This window comes from Condylura cristata, unplaced genomic scaffold (assembly GCF_000260355.1).
Source record: "Condylura cristata isolate star-nosed mole 26May11 unplaced genomic scaffold, ConCri1.0 scaffold00024, whole genome shotgun sequence".
NCBI classification, from domain to species: Eukaryota; Metazoa; Chordata; class Mammalia; order Eulipotyphla; family Talpidae; genus Condylura; species Condylura cristata.
This window is the reverse complement of record NW_004567125.1, coordinates 25776356-25790813: the sequence shown is the minus strand read 5'-3', so window position 1 is coordinate 25790813 and position 14458 is coordinate 25776356. Positions and strand designations below refer to the sequence as shown.

Below are 14458 nucleotides of genomic sequence, written 5' to 3'. Positions count from 1 at the left end.
GGAGAACGGCACCCGACTGCTGCCGCAATCCCGCCTCTGCAGGCTGGGATTTACGACTTTTCCCAGCTGGTCGACCCCTTGCCGTAATACCCACCAGACCCCACCCCACACACACCCTTGGTCTCGGAACCTCCTCGGAGGTCCACGCGGCCTTCTCCAGCTGTCTGCTGCTGCGAGGACGCCTGGGTGAAAGTGGGGACGTATATGGAAGGCTAACAAGTGATTTTCAAGCAGTTGGAGCCCAGAATGAGAAGAGACGCTGACGATTGCCATCCCTTGTAGCTGAACTTTTCACTCTGTATACCCTGAGGTTGGAGAGGGAAAGGGTTGGTAAAACAGTATCGAGAACACAGATACAGCCTCAAAGTTCCAGTGAACTGCGGTTAGGAAATGGATTTTCGTTCTTAGGACAAATCTTCCTGAATGTCTACATATGCCAGGTTTTGTGTCAGGTTTAGCGCTAAAAGGCTTAAATAGTGAGGTCGGTAAAACATGGGCTGTTAATAAACTAGCTGGAGAAGTCGTGAGCCACATAGTTTGAAAATGACTATGGAATGACTTCACATTTTACTAATTATATTTTCGATCTGTACTGTGGAATTGATTAATCAGCTCTCCCAAAGTACTTCGGTATACCTAATGATGAACAGAGTTCCAGGAATGCAGCCTTAAAGTCAGGATTTTAATAGACGTTTTTGGTCTGGTTCAAATTGATTACCCGATTCCAGCCAGCTTCCAGGCCAGGTAAAAAGGCAATTTCAAAATCTATCCCTTGAGACCGCACCTATTTGGAATATTGTGTATATGTTTGGAGGAAATGAAGGCACAGGCATAATCCCAAGAGCAGATTATGATGACAGAAACAGAAACAGAAACTGAACTATGCCCCTTCCAAGTACCCAATGTGATGCGGTGTGATGATCACTATGATTGCAGTGGTACAACGCTGCCTTTTTGTCCCTCCACAGGCGTGTTGCCCATCGGGAAAGAGAGCCATCTAGTGAGTTCTAGTTGCATCTCTGATAGAGGATTCAACCTCAATTCTGCTAGTCCAAAAATGTAAGTTACTGCATAGTACCTAAAACATAATACATTTCTTTCCTGGAATTTATTACTCAGAGTCTTTTTAAAAAAATGAGCCAGTATAAAATGTGTGTTATCTGATCATTACTGTGGCCCATACTGCTTAGTAAACTAGATTTGAGCAGTTAGAGCTCTGATTAGAAATTTAGGAAAGAATCCTAAATTTTGGAAATATAGAAAGTATAATCAAAAAGGTGAATCTTTTGTATTTTTATGCATAAACATTTACTAAACACTTATGTTTCAGATACTGGCCCAGCTTATTATGGATGCTGTGATATAAGACATGGTCCTTATCTGGAAGGAACATACCTTTTGATAAAGATACCAGAGAGTAGAGAATTTATTAGGTTGCGGTGACTAAGGTAAGTTCAAAGTACTTTAGGGACATGGATGAGAGTCAGAAACATCAATAGTCTTTGTATTTTATAACAGCTTTCCCAATAATTCTGTAAGATTTTTCAATAGCATTACCATGTAAATACAAAGTAAATACAGTAGTAAAATTTACATTTTTTATAAGACATTGATGCCCATCTTGAATATAACTTTAAAAAATCAGTAGGGCTCAGAAAACTTATGACAGTGTTTATATATTTCCTAATGCATACTTTCCAATCTCTACTGCCTCTGCATCAATAGATTTATAGAATACAAGCATCCACCTATGATAGACATTTTCTACTTTTTTTTCCCTGCAAAAAGAAATTACATCTAAACCAAAAGAAATTAAAAAGAAGCTGGCTCATTCCCTTTAATCCTACTTAATTTTTTAAGTCTTCCACTTTGTACCTAACTGATTTCACAAACTAGCAGAGGCTAGCAGACCAATTCTGCCATCTCAGTCCTAATCTTGTTTCTTCCTTGATCAAAATGGAAACATTACCTATTATAGGTTTCCTGTGAGTTTTTAAGATGATCAATAAGACTGAGTATATGTGTGGCTGACATATAACAGCAGCACTTGATGAATGTTTATTTCCTTTCTACCCTCTTGCTCTTTTATATCAAGCTAAAGTAATTTAGAGTCACCACAGCATAAGATTATTTTTTAAAATAAGTGTCTAGTCTTTGTCTATAGTACTCAGATCTGAACACATACCCACATCTGTTCTTTTTCAGATAGGAAGATAGATTTCTTTATCCATGATTTTGATTACAGAACGGAATATACTCTCAAACATTATGGGCTAGATTCCAGAGAGCCGAAACTTTAAAACAAACAAACAAACAAACCAACAATTTTCTCATTAAAAACAGCCTAATACACTGAGATGAAAAAAGGTACAAAATAATGTAAAAATAAACTATTATTTTTTAAAAAACAGCCTAATATCACCACATTTTCTGACCAAGTAAGCAAAGTAGCCAATTACTTTCAATTAGTACTTGCTGAGAAGCTACTTTTAACATTCCTACTAAATCTATATAGAGCTTTAGTAATCTGACAAGTCTCATCCCATTTTATAACAATAGACATCTGTTCCATGAAACTTTAACAAGCATTAATTTAAATATTTAGCCTATATATTCTGAATGTTTCTAAATCATACACTTAATAAATGCATTTCTATGTTGATGAGAAGAATGATGTATTTATTGATTGCAGGGCTCAGGACATATATGAAGCTCTTTAGCACCACACCTCAGATCATGGAACAGAGTGATTCAGTCAAGTGAGTGATTCATTTTCTTCACATAGTCAAATTGACCTTTAAACTCAAGTCTTTTGGTGCTCAAGATTTCTTAGACCAAGTAACAGCATTTTTCTCACACAGTTTGTTAGGTGTATGAGTATTCATTCACTCCTAAGATGAGAGTCTGAAGAACACCAGGTCTGATGGATAACCAGAAAGCATTGCTGTACAAGATCCATTGGAAGAAGCTTCTGGTTTGGGAAGGAGTCAGGTGACAGATGCAGAAAGGAATTCAGAGTTTTCTCTCACCTCCATTCTCCAAGTATTTACAAGAGAAATCTTATTATTCAGAAAACTTCACCAGCTCCCAATAAGCAGATTCGTCTGGAAAGAACCATACATTAAAATCTTATCAGCTAATGGACACAGCACTGGAGAAGACAAGAAGAAATGCTCCCAGAGAAGATTAAAGAGTGTTAAAAATAGAAAGTTAAAAATCATAGAGTCTTAGCATTTCTTTACTAGGATTTCATTACTACTTCAAGCACAGCATTGCTGAAGTTATACTGGGGTCCCTACTCTAAAATCAATATATATCATTTATATCAGTATATCTCCATGATATTATCTGAAAACTCAGTTTTTTTAAAAAAAAGTATACCTGATACTTGGGCTACTCAATATATGTTTGTTGAATCAGTTTATCTTAGGGTGGAAAAGGACAAGTAAAAATGTGAACCTTGACTTCCATATAAATGCTTAAAATTTGTAATCACCTTATTATGGTATACAGAAGCAATTCTTAAGTAATAAAAACAAACAAATCAAACCAAACAAACAAAAAGTCTACTGGGCCTTCAACCCATCTGTTGAATAGAATTGAAATTGGCTATTATAATTAAGAAGATGAAAGTTTCAATTAAGTGAAATTTTCTTAGGCAGAATAAAGAGCTCACTTATGAGATTATGGATAGCTCATCAATTATCTCACAGCAAAGTCTCATACTTAAATGTAGATGGAAAATAACCCTAGTGTCCAAATCATTTTTATTTAACTTTCATGTTTTCTAGTTGGGTTGTAAGGGAAGCTTTAAGCCCATTTATTATGTGGTAGAAAGAAAACAAACTATAAGAGAGAAGATATCCGCTAACTAGAAAAAAGGGTAGAAAAAAATAGATCTAAAAACTCAAAAAAATCGATCAGAATGTGTAATGGAAAGAAAGTTCAATGATCTTTGTGTTTCTCACAAGAAAAGTATAAATCCTAACTAACATAATTGGTTTTCTCCTGTAATGGGGCGGGGCTAAATACACTGAATGTAAGATTCTAAAGCAAAGGGCCATTTCAACATAAATGAGATATTTATATTTCTGGAGGTCAATTCTCCAAGTTCAATGAAATAATGTATATAGACATTCATAAGTGCTGCTCTTACTATGCATAGAGGGTGAATCCAAACTCCATATACTCAACTTCACATTTTAATTAACGTTGATTAAACTTGTTTTGCAAAAACAAACCCATGATGTTATGGAGTTGCCTTTGAAGAGCACTTTTCACAGAACACCGCTATAAAACCATGACCAGTTATATCATATGACCAGGTATAAATTGTCATGAGTAGAAAACAGCTTTCATCAGCTTCCAGAGGATGTCTCAGTTCATTAGCTGTTTTGTGTTTGAATGAGATGAAATCTGTGTCAAACTTGAAGAGGATAGGGAGACTTACTAAGAGCAAAACCAGCTGCTTGTTCTTTTTCCCTGCTCTCTTTCAACATCTTTCCAATTGCTCTATGACTTAGTCTTTCAACCATTGGGCATAAACTTTCATTATGGTCCCCAGAGTGATTCAGTCCTATGCAAGGTACTCACATGGCTTTAGTTCTTTTTCAACAATGACCCTGCGGTAGGACTAAGCTTCTAGGGCATGCCAAATATTGAAATGCCAGTGCTTCCAAAATGTAGGCAGCAAGAGCCAATATGTTACAGAGGGTCACTTACAATTGTGGAAATTAATCTTCTGTGAATATTTGTGGCATAGCCAAATTTTAGCATTAAAGCATAATAGGGATCTTTGTCTATTCTTTAGAGATAAATCTAAATCTAAGTCTTAACTGCTGGGCTCCTTAACCTGAATGGATCCTAATACTAAAGAGAATTTACTGAGATATGGATGTTCTGCTATTAACAATTTATTGTGCTTTTGACTATTTTCTCTGCAATTCTACTTCACAGTTATACTTCACAATCAGGAGTATTTTAATCTGGAACATAGTTTTGAGCCATGGGTTTCTGTCACTTTTCAGTATGTATTCTTTTTGCTGGGAAATGGAATTTGAAAAATAAACTGCAAAATCTCATTCTGAAGGACTTTTAGTATTTAGCCACTTATTCATTCTTTTATTCATTCAATCTTCAGAAAATGATGTTAGGAGTTTTCTAAATGTAGGGTCACATGCTAGTCCCTTTGGGTGCTGGTTCACCCAAATGGTGACTACTGCAGTTTTACTTTCAGAGTTTAAAGTTTAAAAGAGAATTAAGTAAAGGAGCAGTTCTATTGTAGAGTGGTAGGTACTGTGGTAGAGGTCTTCAGAGCCATTTCATCTTGAGATCAAGTATAGATAGACAATCAGATCGTCCACTTCAGTGACCTGTCAGACTGAAAAGTCCTTCAGAATGAGATTTTGCAGTTTATTTTTCAAATTCCATTTCCCAGCAAAAAGAATACATACTGAAAAGTGACAGAAACCCATGGCTCAAAACTATGTTCCAGATTAAAATACTCCTGATAGTGAAGTGAAGTATAACTGTGAAGTAGAATTGCAGAGAAAATAGTCAAAAGCACAATAAATTGTTAATAGAAGTTATTTTCTATGAGCTGGGTGAACTATTTATGGGTAGCTTTTGTTTCTTATGATTTTCAATATTTCCTACCAACCAAAAACAAAAAGTAGCTTTTGTTGTTGTTGCTCCTGCTGTTAGTAGTTTCATTGTTTATCAGTGCTTATAAAGAACATCTAAACTGTCTGCCATGTTATCGAAGCCTGAAAGTCACATTGGAAATTGAGATGGAGACAGGTTAAATATTAGTGTAGTAACCTCTCATATCTTAAGGTTTTCCTTAAGACTCACTCTAATGCAATATCAGCTATTGAACCTGTATACAAACAAAAAGTGATGAAGGTGAGCACCTTTAAATACATTAATATAGACCTAGATCTTCTGTAGTAATTTGGATCTACCGGGAGATACCACAGCCTTAGAAATATGGAGAGCCCTGGATGTGAGTTACAAAAGAATTATGTAATCTAAGACGAAACCTTTATTAACCTTTTTTACCTTCTCTTATCTTTATAATTCTTTTCTCTATTTCCTCAACTTTAGGTCACACCCCTGGCCTCTCCCAGTTACATAACAATCTGTATTTCCTCATTTCTCTGGAATGTGGCCAGTCAGGAACCTCAACATCTGCTTTTTCTTCCTTCCTCATTTATGGATAAGAGAGAAAAAGAGAAGCAGGAAAACTGAATTGAGAAGCATGCAAAGGTAGAGAATGAGAACAACTATGAAGTGTGGAGGAAGAGAAGGAAGGGTGGATGCCCAGGCAGCCCTCTACCTGGTGATGAGGATTGACACTGTCCATGAGGGATTCTAAAAAGAGACTAGATTCCCAATCTATCTTAAAAACAAGAAAACGAAGCACTCCCATTGGTGCAAGGGGTAAAGCACAGCACTACAAAGCTGTCCGCAGCCACTGCAGCACGAGTTCGATCCCCATCCAGGGAACTGACTGACCCACATGGCACTACAGACCTCTCCTGTCATGCCCACTGCTCCCTTTAGCAGTGTGTTTCAGTAGATCTGCCTATTTTGTTCCTCACTCTGTCACTGGTGAATCCTTTCAACCCCCACATCTCTGCCCTGTACTCCAGTTCTTGTATATATAAGTAAATAAGTACTTTAAAAAATAAAAACAAGAAAATGTCTTGGTGACCTCTGTGATATACTTCCATACTCAGCAATCTCTTTTCTGAATGGGCATCTCCTATTCTTGCTGCCTTTGCTCTAGACCAGGAGAGATAGTTTCATTTAACTTTGCATTACCATTTTATAAACACTGATATTCTCCAAAGAAAAGTGTCAAATTTTGTGGGTACAAAGTGGACTATCACCCTATTTTAATCCATTTAAAACAAAACATTGCAGGACTCTCCCTGGTGGCACAATGGGTTGAAGTGCAGTACTATGAAGTTATCTGCAGCCACTGCAGCATGAGTTTGATCCCTGCCCAAGGAGGTGACCCACATGGCACAGCAGACCTCTCCTGACCCTCCCACTACTCCCCTCAGTGTATTTCAGTCCATCTGCCAGTTCTGCTCCCCACTCTGTCTCTGGTGAATCCTCTCACTCCTCCCCGACCTCTGGCCTGTACCCCAGTTCTTCTATGCATGAATAAGTAAATAAAACAAAACTTTGCAGTCCAAGTAGCTGTTAAACTAGTCTGTATTCTACATAAGGTTTTCTCTTACCCCTCAGGTGATCTTCAGAGCACCAGGAATCTTTTAACTAAATCTATCTCTAAGTTTTTACTCTTTCAAACTTTTTTGTTCCATTGGGTAATACAAGTCCTATTCTCTTTACCTTGAATTAATAACATTTTAGTGTTTCTCCTACTACCTTAGCATCATCTTTGATTCATTTTACTGCTTTGCTCTTCTAGATACCTAATAACTGCTTGGCTACATGGATATGAGGGAGGAAGAGGATGATGGAGATCAGTGACACCCCACACAGGGCATGACACCTTAAGCTCATGTGAAACTGGCATTTGGGAAAAGTGATACCCTTCACACTAGAGTTTAAAAACAAAACAAACACAACTTTGTTTATTTGTGGCAATAGAAGGGAGCAGAGACTGTGCCAGTCTGCTTCTGGCTCAGTAAATAGATCAACCCATCCACTGTCCCTCAGGACAGGAGTCCTGAGTCACCTTATTCTGGACTGGGCAAGAGTGGGGGGTGATGGTGTTAGTCTCAGAATCTACAGGGAGGCTACCATGAAGCAGGAAGTGGATTAGAGTAAGCAGAAAAATAAAGCCACTAATTAAGATGAGTAGCAAATAACAATCTGCATACATGGCAAGTTAATATTAAAAGCATTAGCCAGTCTTCCAACTTAGTTGTTTAATTGATCTGTGAGTTATTGATTTTACTTTTTCTTGTAATTTCATCACTTTTTACTTATTTTTGATTATTGTTAGCCAGATAGAACTCCCTGGTATTTTTTTTTATCATTTAAATTTTTAACAAAATGTAACTTTTTAAAAAGTATTACCATTTCATCCTTATTAATATTTTTGTTTTTTATTTTGTCTGATGCTAATATTCTATTAGTAATCACTTCTGGTAGCTAGTACTGCCAGTACTTACTAATTACTAATATTATATTAGGCTATTAATGTTTTATTTCTTTCCTCTAGCATTTGTTCTTTTCCTTTATTTTCAACCTATTTATATTATTTTAGTATAGACTCATGTTTTGCCAATGGTGCATATCTGGGGCTTTATTTTTCAAGGCTGAAAGTCTTTACTTTGTCTAGAAAGTTCAATTCATATGAGGATGACTATTGGAAATTATCTTTACCATAGAGGCTGAACCAGTCTATGTTCCATTCCCACCAACCGTTTTCCACACCCCCTTGCCAACATTTGTTGCTTCTGGTCTTTCTGATACAGACCATTCTCACTGTAATGAAGTGGTATCTCATTGTGGTTTTGATTTGTGTTTTCCAGATGATAAGAGATGATGAACATTTTTTCATGTGCCTGTTGGCCACCTGTATGTCTTCTTTGGAGAAGCTCCTATTAAGCTACTCTGCCCATTTTTCAATTGGGCTCTTTGTCTTTTTTTTTACTCAGTTATGTGAGTTCTTTGTAGATCTTTTATATTAGCCCCTTGTTGGACATGTGATATGCGAGTATTTTTCCCATTCTGTAAGATGTATTTTTATTTATTTATTTTTAAGATTTATTTATTTATGCTTACAGAACTGGGCACAAGCCAGAGGTGTGGATGGTGAGAGGATTCACCACAGACAGAGTGGGGAGCAGAACAGGTAGATCAACGAAGTACACTGCTGAGGGGAGCAGCAGGGGAGACAGGAGAGGTCTGCCATGCCACGTGGGTCACCTCGGAGCCGGGGGTCGAACTCACACTGAAGTGGCTGCAGCCAGCTTGCAGTGCTGAGACCTAGCCTGCTGTGCCACCAGGGAGGGCCCCTGTATTTTTATTTTAATGGTAGTTTCTTTTGCCTGTTCAGGATCTTTTTAGTTTGATGTGGAACATAGACCACTGGTCTATGGTAAAGGAATAAGGGTGCTTTAGTGGTGTGTTGTATGTACATGTGAGGAGTTGTCAACCCATCCTCTTAAATCATATACAGTATAATAAACCAATGTTACCTAAAAAAAAATTGTCTTGCCATCTCTAAAAAGTACTTTTGATTGTCGACAATGCTTTCTCCTTTTTTGTTTTTATCTTTCCGGTCTTTGTTGTTTTGATAACTTTTAAAAATTTCCTTTTACCTCTGATAATTTGGAAACTATAGAATATAAATTGTCTATGCTATGAGCATTTACTTTTACAAATGCACTTATCCATCTGTTTTCCTAGTAGTTGATAAAGTCTTTAAAATCCATTGCTTTTCTGGTCTAATAAGACTGTGTTTTAGTTACCAAATATTTTGGGCAATTGTTGCTATCTAGAATCTTAGTTCTATAGTTAACAAATGCACTCTTAACCATCTGCTTTGCTAATAGCTGATAAAGTTTTTAAAATACAATTGTCTTTCTGCCCCAAAAAGACTGCATTTTAGCTACCAAGTATTATGGGCAATTATTGCTATGTAGAATCTTGGTTCCATATTTACAAGGCTATTACATAAAATAGTTACTACGCAATTAAAATATAATTAGATTTATCACTAATATTTGGTTTTTGTATTTACCATTTGTAAAATGGTAAAATTCACATCTGTTGTGAATCCAGTTTTCTTTTTATTGTGATGCATCCTTTAGTAATTCATTCAGTAAAAGTTTATAGTTAATGAACTCAGTATTGAAAGAAAAGTTCTCTGTGTCATCATTGGTCATTGTAGCTTAACTAGATATAGAAACCCACACTGAAGTTATTTTCCCTTTAATGCTTTGAAACTATAACAACCTTGGCTTTGATATCTATTGTTATTTTATGAGTAGTCTATGTTTTTTCTTTGGTGGCTTTTGAAATGTTCTCTTTATGTTTATCTAATATTAGGTTTCTTTACTACAGTGTGTATGGGTTTGGATTTATTTTTCCTTATTTTGCACTTGATAAGGGCTTTCATTTCAAGAACTTAGGACAACTCCCAGTGTTGCTTCTCCAAATATTACTTCTACCATTCTTTTTATTCTCTTTCTGAAACTACTAATTAGATGTGCCCTTCATGAATTTTATCTATATAATGCTGTGTAATAAGTCACTTGGAAACACAATGGCATACAAAATAACCATTTCATTGTACTCACAAATTCTGTATGACAGGAATTTGGATAGCGTCTTTACCATGTGCCCGATATCAGATGAGAAGATATGAACAACAGGTGGTCACTTGGATGACTGTTTTCTTCTCCATTCAACCTGTCCAGATTACAGTGACAAAGGCTAGATTCTAATGAATGTAAATTGTGATGCCTGCAATTAATTCTCTGTGTTCTGGATTTCCTTACTTTATAGTGACTTCAGGGTAAGTCACTATAAATGTTTAGCAAGTTAGTACTAAATGACAGATAGCTATGGGCTCCCATGATGAATGTTCTAGCAAATGAGGTAGACACCTCATGGATTTTTATTATCTAACCTCAGATATCACACTGTCACCTCCACCTTTACTTAGTCACAAATCTTCCCATATTCAAAATATTGGGCACTAAACCCACATCTTAATGGGAAGAGTATAAAAGAATTTTTGGCCATAATTTAAAACTGCCAAATAACATCTTTTCTTTTTTATCATGCTATTTTCTGGATGGGTTCCTTAGTATAATCTTTCAGTTCAATAATTCTTAGTTAAGTAGATGTCCTTGGATGAATTTTTAAATTATTATTTATTTTTTATATGATTCTTCATTTTGTGTATTTTATCATCTTGGTTATAATCCCAGTAGTCCTGTGCACTCTTCCCACCCCAGTTTTGATCCCATTCCCCTCTCCACTTTTGTAAATTATCTCTGGATTATAGTTGTTCATTGTTTTTCTTTATTACAATTGCTTTTTTTCCCCTGATCCCTTATATCCTGTTATGAGTGAAACCGTCGGGTATTTTTCTTTTTCTTTCTGGATTACTTCACTAAGCACGATCCCTTCCAGCTCCATCCATGTTGCTGCAAAAGGCATGTGTTTATCTTTTTTGATTGCTGAATAATATTCCATTGTCTATACGTACCACATCTCTTTAATCCAGTCATCCACTTTTAGGTATTTGGGTTGTCTTCCCTATTGTAAATAGAGCAACAATAAAAATGGGGTTGCAGGTGTCTTTTTGAATCAGTGTTTTTATGTCTTTTGGGTAGATACCTATGAGTGGGATTGCTGGGTCCTATGGACGCTCCATTTTTAGCAGTTTGAGAAAACTCCAAACAGCTTTACATACTGGTTGTACCAGTTTGCATTTCCACCAACAGTGAGGGAGAGCTTTTTCTCCACATCCCTGCCAACATTTGTTGCTCTAATTTTTTAATATGTGACATTCTTACAGGTGTGAGTCGGTATCTCATTGTGGTTTTAATTTGCATCTCCCTTATTACAGTGATGTTGAACATTTTTTCATATGCCTGTTGGCTATCTGCATTTTCTTTGGAGTAGTGTGTTTTTAGCTCTTCTGCCCATTTTTTGATGGGGTTGTTTATTTTTGTTAAGTTTCATCAGCTCTTTGTATATCTCTGTGATCAGTCCCTTATCATAAGTGTTGTACACAAAAATTCTCTTCCAATCAGTGGGGTGTCTCTTTGTTTTGCATAATGTCTCTTTTGCGGTACCGAAGCACTTTAACTAGATGTAGTCTCAGCTGTTTATCTTTCCTTCACTATCTTTGCTTTAAAGATGTTATTGAGGTGTATGTTGTATAGTGTTGCGCCCATTTTTTCTTCCAGATACTTTATGGTTTGAGGTCTTATGTCTAGTTCTTTAATCTAGTTTGAGTTGGTTTTGTGCATGGTGTAAGGTAGTGATCTAGTTTCATTTTTTTTTTAACCATGTAGCAGCCCACTTTTCCCAGCACCATTTGTTGAACAAACTTTCTTTGTTCCATTGCTTTTTCTTTGTTCCTTTGTCAAAGGTTAACTGTTCATAAACCTGGGGGTTTATAACTGGGTTTTCTATTCGAATCCACTGGTCTGTATGTTCCAGTACCATGCAGTTTTGATTAGTATGGTTTTGAAGTATAGCTTGAAGTCTGAGAGTGTGAGGCCTCCTTTCTCTTTTGTTTTAGTCAGGAAAGTTTTGGCTTTTCAAGTTTTTTTTTTTTTTGTGGTTCCATATAAATTTCATCAGTATTTGTTCTATTTCTTTGAGGGGTGTCATTGAGATTTTAATTGGAATAGCATTAAATCTGTATATTGCTTTTGGTAGGATGGCGATTTTAATGATGTTAATTCTTCTGATACATGAGCAGAGGATGTCTCTCCATTTTTTGTGTCTTCTTGTATTTCTTTTAACAGTGTTTTATAATTTTCTTTTGTTAGGTTTATTCCCAAGTATTTGATTCTTTTAGTTTTAATTGTAAAGGGGGTGGTATTGTGATTTCCACTTCTTCTCATTGGTTGTTTGTGTATAGGAAGGCCCCTGACTTTTGTTTGTTTATTTTAAATCCTGCTACCTTACTAAACTGATTATTTTGATTAGTTTCTCTATGGAGTTTTTAGGGCTTTCCATGTAAATTATCATATTGTCTGCAAATATAGTTATACATCTTCTTTCCCTATTTGGATGCTTTGTGTGTCTTTTTCCTGTCTTATTGCTCTGGCTAGGATTCCAGTATTATGTTAAAGAGCAGTGGTGATAGTGGATATCCTTGTCTTGTTACTGATCTTAAAGGAAAGGCTTTCAGTTTTTCTTCATTGAGGATATATTGACTGTAGTTTTGTCATAATGGCTTTTATCATGTTGAGGTATGTTCCTTCTATTCCGAGGCTTTCGAGGGCCTTAAACATAAATGGATGTTGAACTTTGTTAAATGCCTTCTCTGCATCTTGAACTTTGTTAAATGCCTTCTCTGCATCTATTAATATGATTATATGGTTTTTATTTTTCTGTTGGTTTGTGTGATGGTTTACGTTAATTGATTTTTGGATGTTAAACATCTTGTGCCCCTGGAGTAAAACCCATTTGGTCATGGTGTATTATTCTTTTAATGGATGCATTTATTTTAAAGTCGTTGTAAATTACTTTCAAATATGGAATTCTATTCCAGTGGGAATGGATCACTTTCAGGAAATAGAAAATGCCTGTAACATATATATACATATAAAAGGAGCTCCCCTCCTAGCAAATTGAGATTTCATATTCTTTTCAGACTGCTACACATCAAACATTTATAGAATTAGATCATGGGCCCTCCCATGCAACAGATTGAAATGCAGTTCTACAAAGCTATCCACAGCCACTTCAGCATGAGTTCACTTCCTGGCCAGGGAGGTGACCCACATGGCACAGCAAGCTTCTTCTGTCTCACTTGCTGTTCTCCTTAGCAGTATACTTCATCAATCTGCCTGTTCTGCTCCCATCCGCTCACCACCCCTGCATCTCTGACCTATACCCCAGTTCTGTGTGCATAAATAAATAAATCTTTATATATAAAAAAAAGAATGACAAAGAAAATACTTCATGACCAAACTTCCTTAATGAAGGCAAGGAATCATTTGAGTGAAATTTAAAGGATGAAATGCATTATTTAAAAATTTTTTTAAGTGAATAAGTATTTGCTTCAAGGAGCTAGAAAATCAATAGGGTCAGCTTCCCCCCCCCCCCCACCAAGTAAAGTTAATCAATTCAAAATCTAGTTCTTTAAGAAAAACAATAAACATCTAGCAAGCCACACTAAAAAGAAGGTAGAAAGCACAAATAAGAAATGTCAGCAATTCAAAGGGGGATGTAACTAGCTATACAATAGAAATTAAAAATATTATTGATTATATTATAAAATGTTTAATAATGAGTGGTTTTATGGAAGTAAATTAAAAAGTTGGTGGAATCAATGACTTACCAGGAAGATACAAATTAAAAAGTTAACCCAGGAAAACTGGGAAGCTACATGCAAAAAAATGAAACTAGATCACTACCTCACTCCATTCACAAAAAACAACTCGAAGTGGATTAAAGACCTAGACATAAGAACGGAAACCATAACATACCTGGAAACAAAGATGGGCCAAACACTACATGATATACACTTCCACGACATCTTTAAAGGTAGAGCACCCATTGCCACAATAGTGAAGGCAAAGATAAATAGATGGGACTACATCAAGTTAAAGAGCTTCTGTACAGCAAAAAAGACATTACAAAAAACAGACAGCCCACTAATTGGGAAAAAATTTTCTCACACCAAACCAGTGATAAAGGACTGATCACAAAAATATACGGAGAACTGATGAAACTCAACAAAAATAAACAACCCCATCAAAAAATGGGCAGAAGAGCT

General features: G+C 36.1%; 1 long non-coding RNA gene across 1 annotated transcript; it reads left to right on the top strand.

The window, feature by feature from the left end:
• Positions 1–257: 257 nt before the first annotated feature.
• LOC105854028 lies at positions 258–1434 on the top strand. Its single transcript, XR_001145753.1, has 3 exons — positions 258–310; positions 969–1059; positions 1331–1434. It is a non-coding gene; the product is annotated as an uncharacterized LOC105854028 (long non-coding RNA).
• Positions 1435–14458: the final 13024 nt, after the last annotated feature.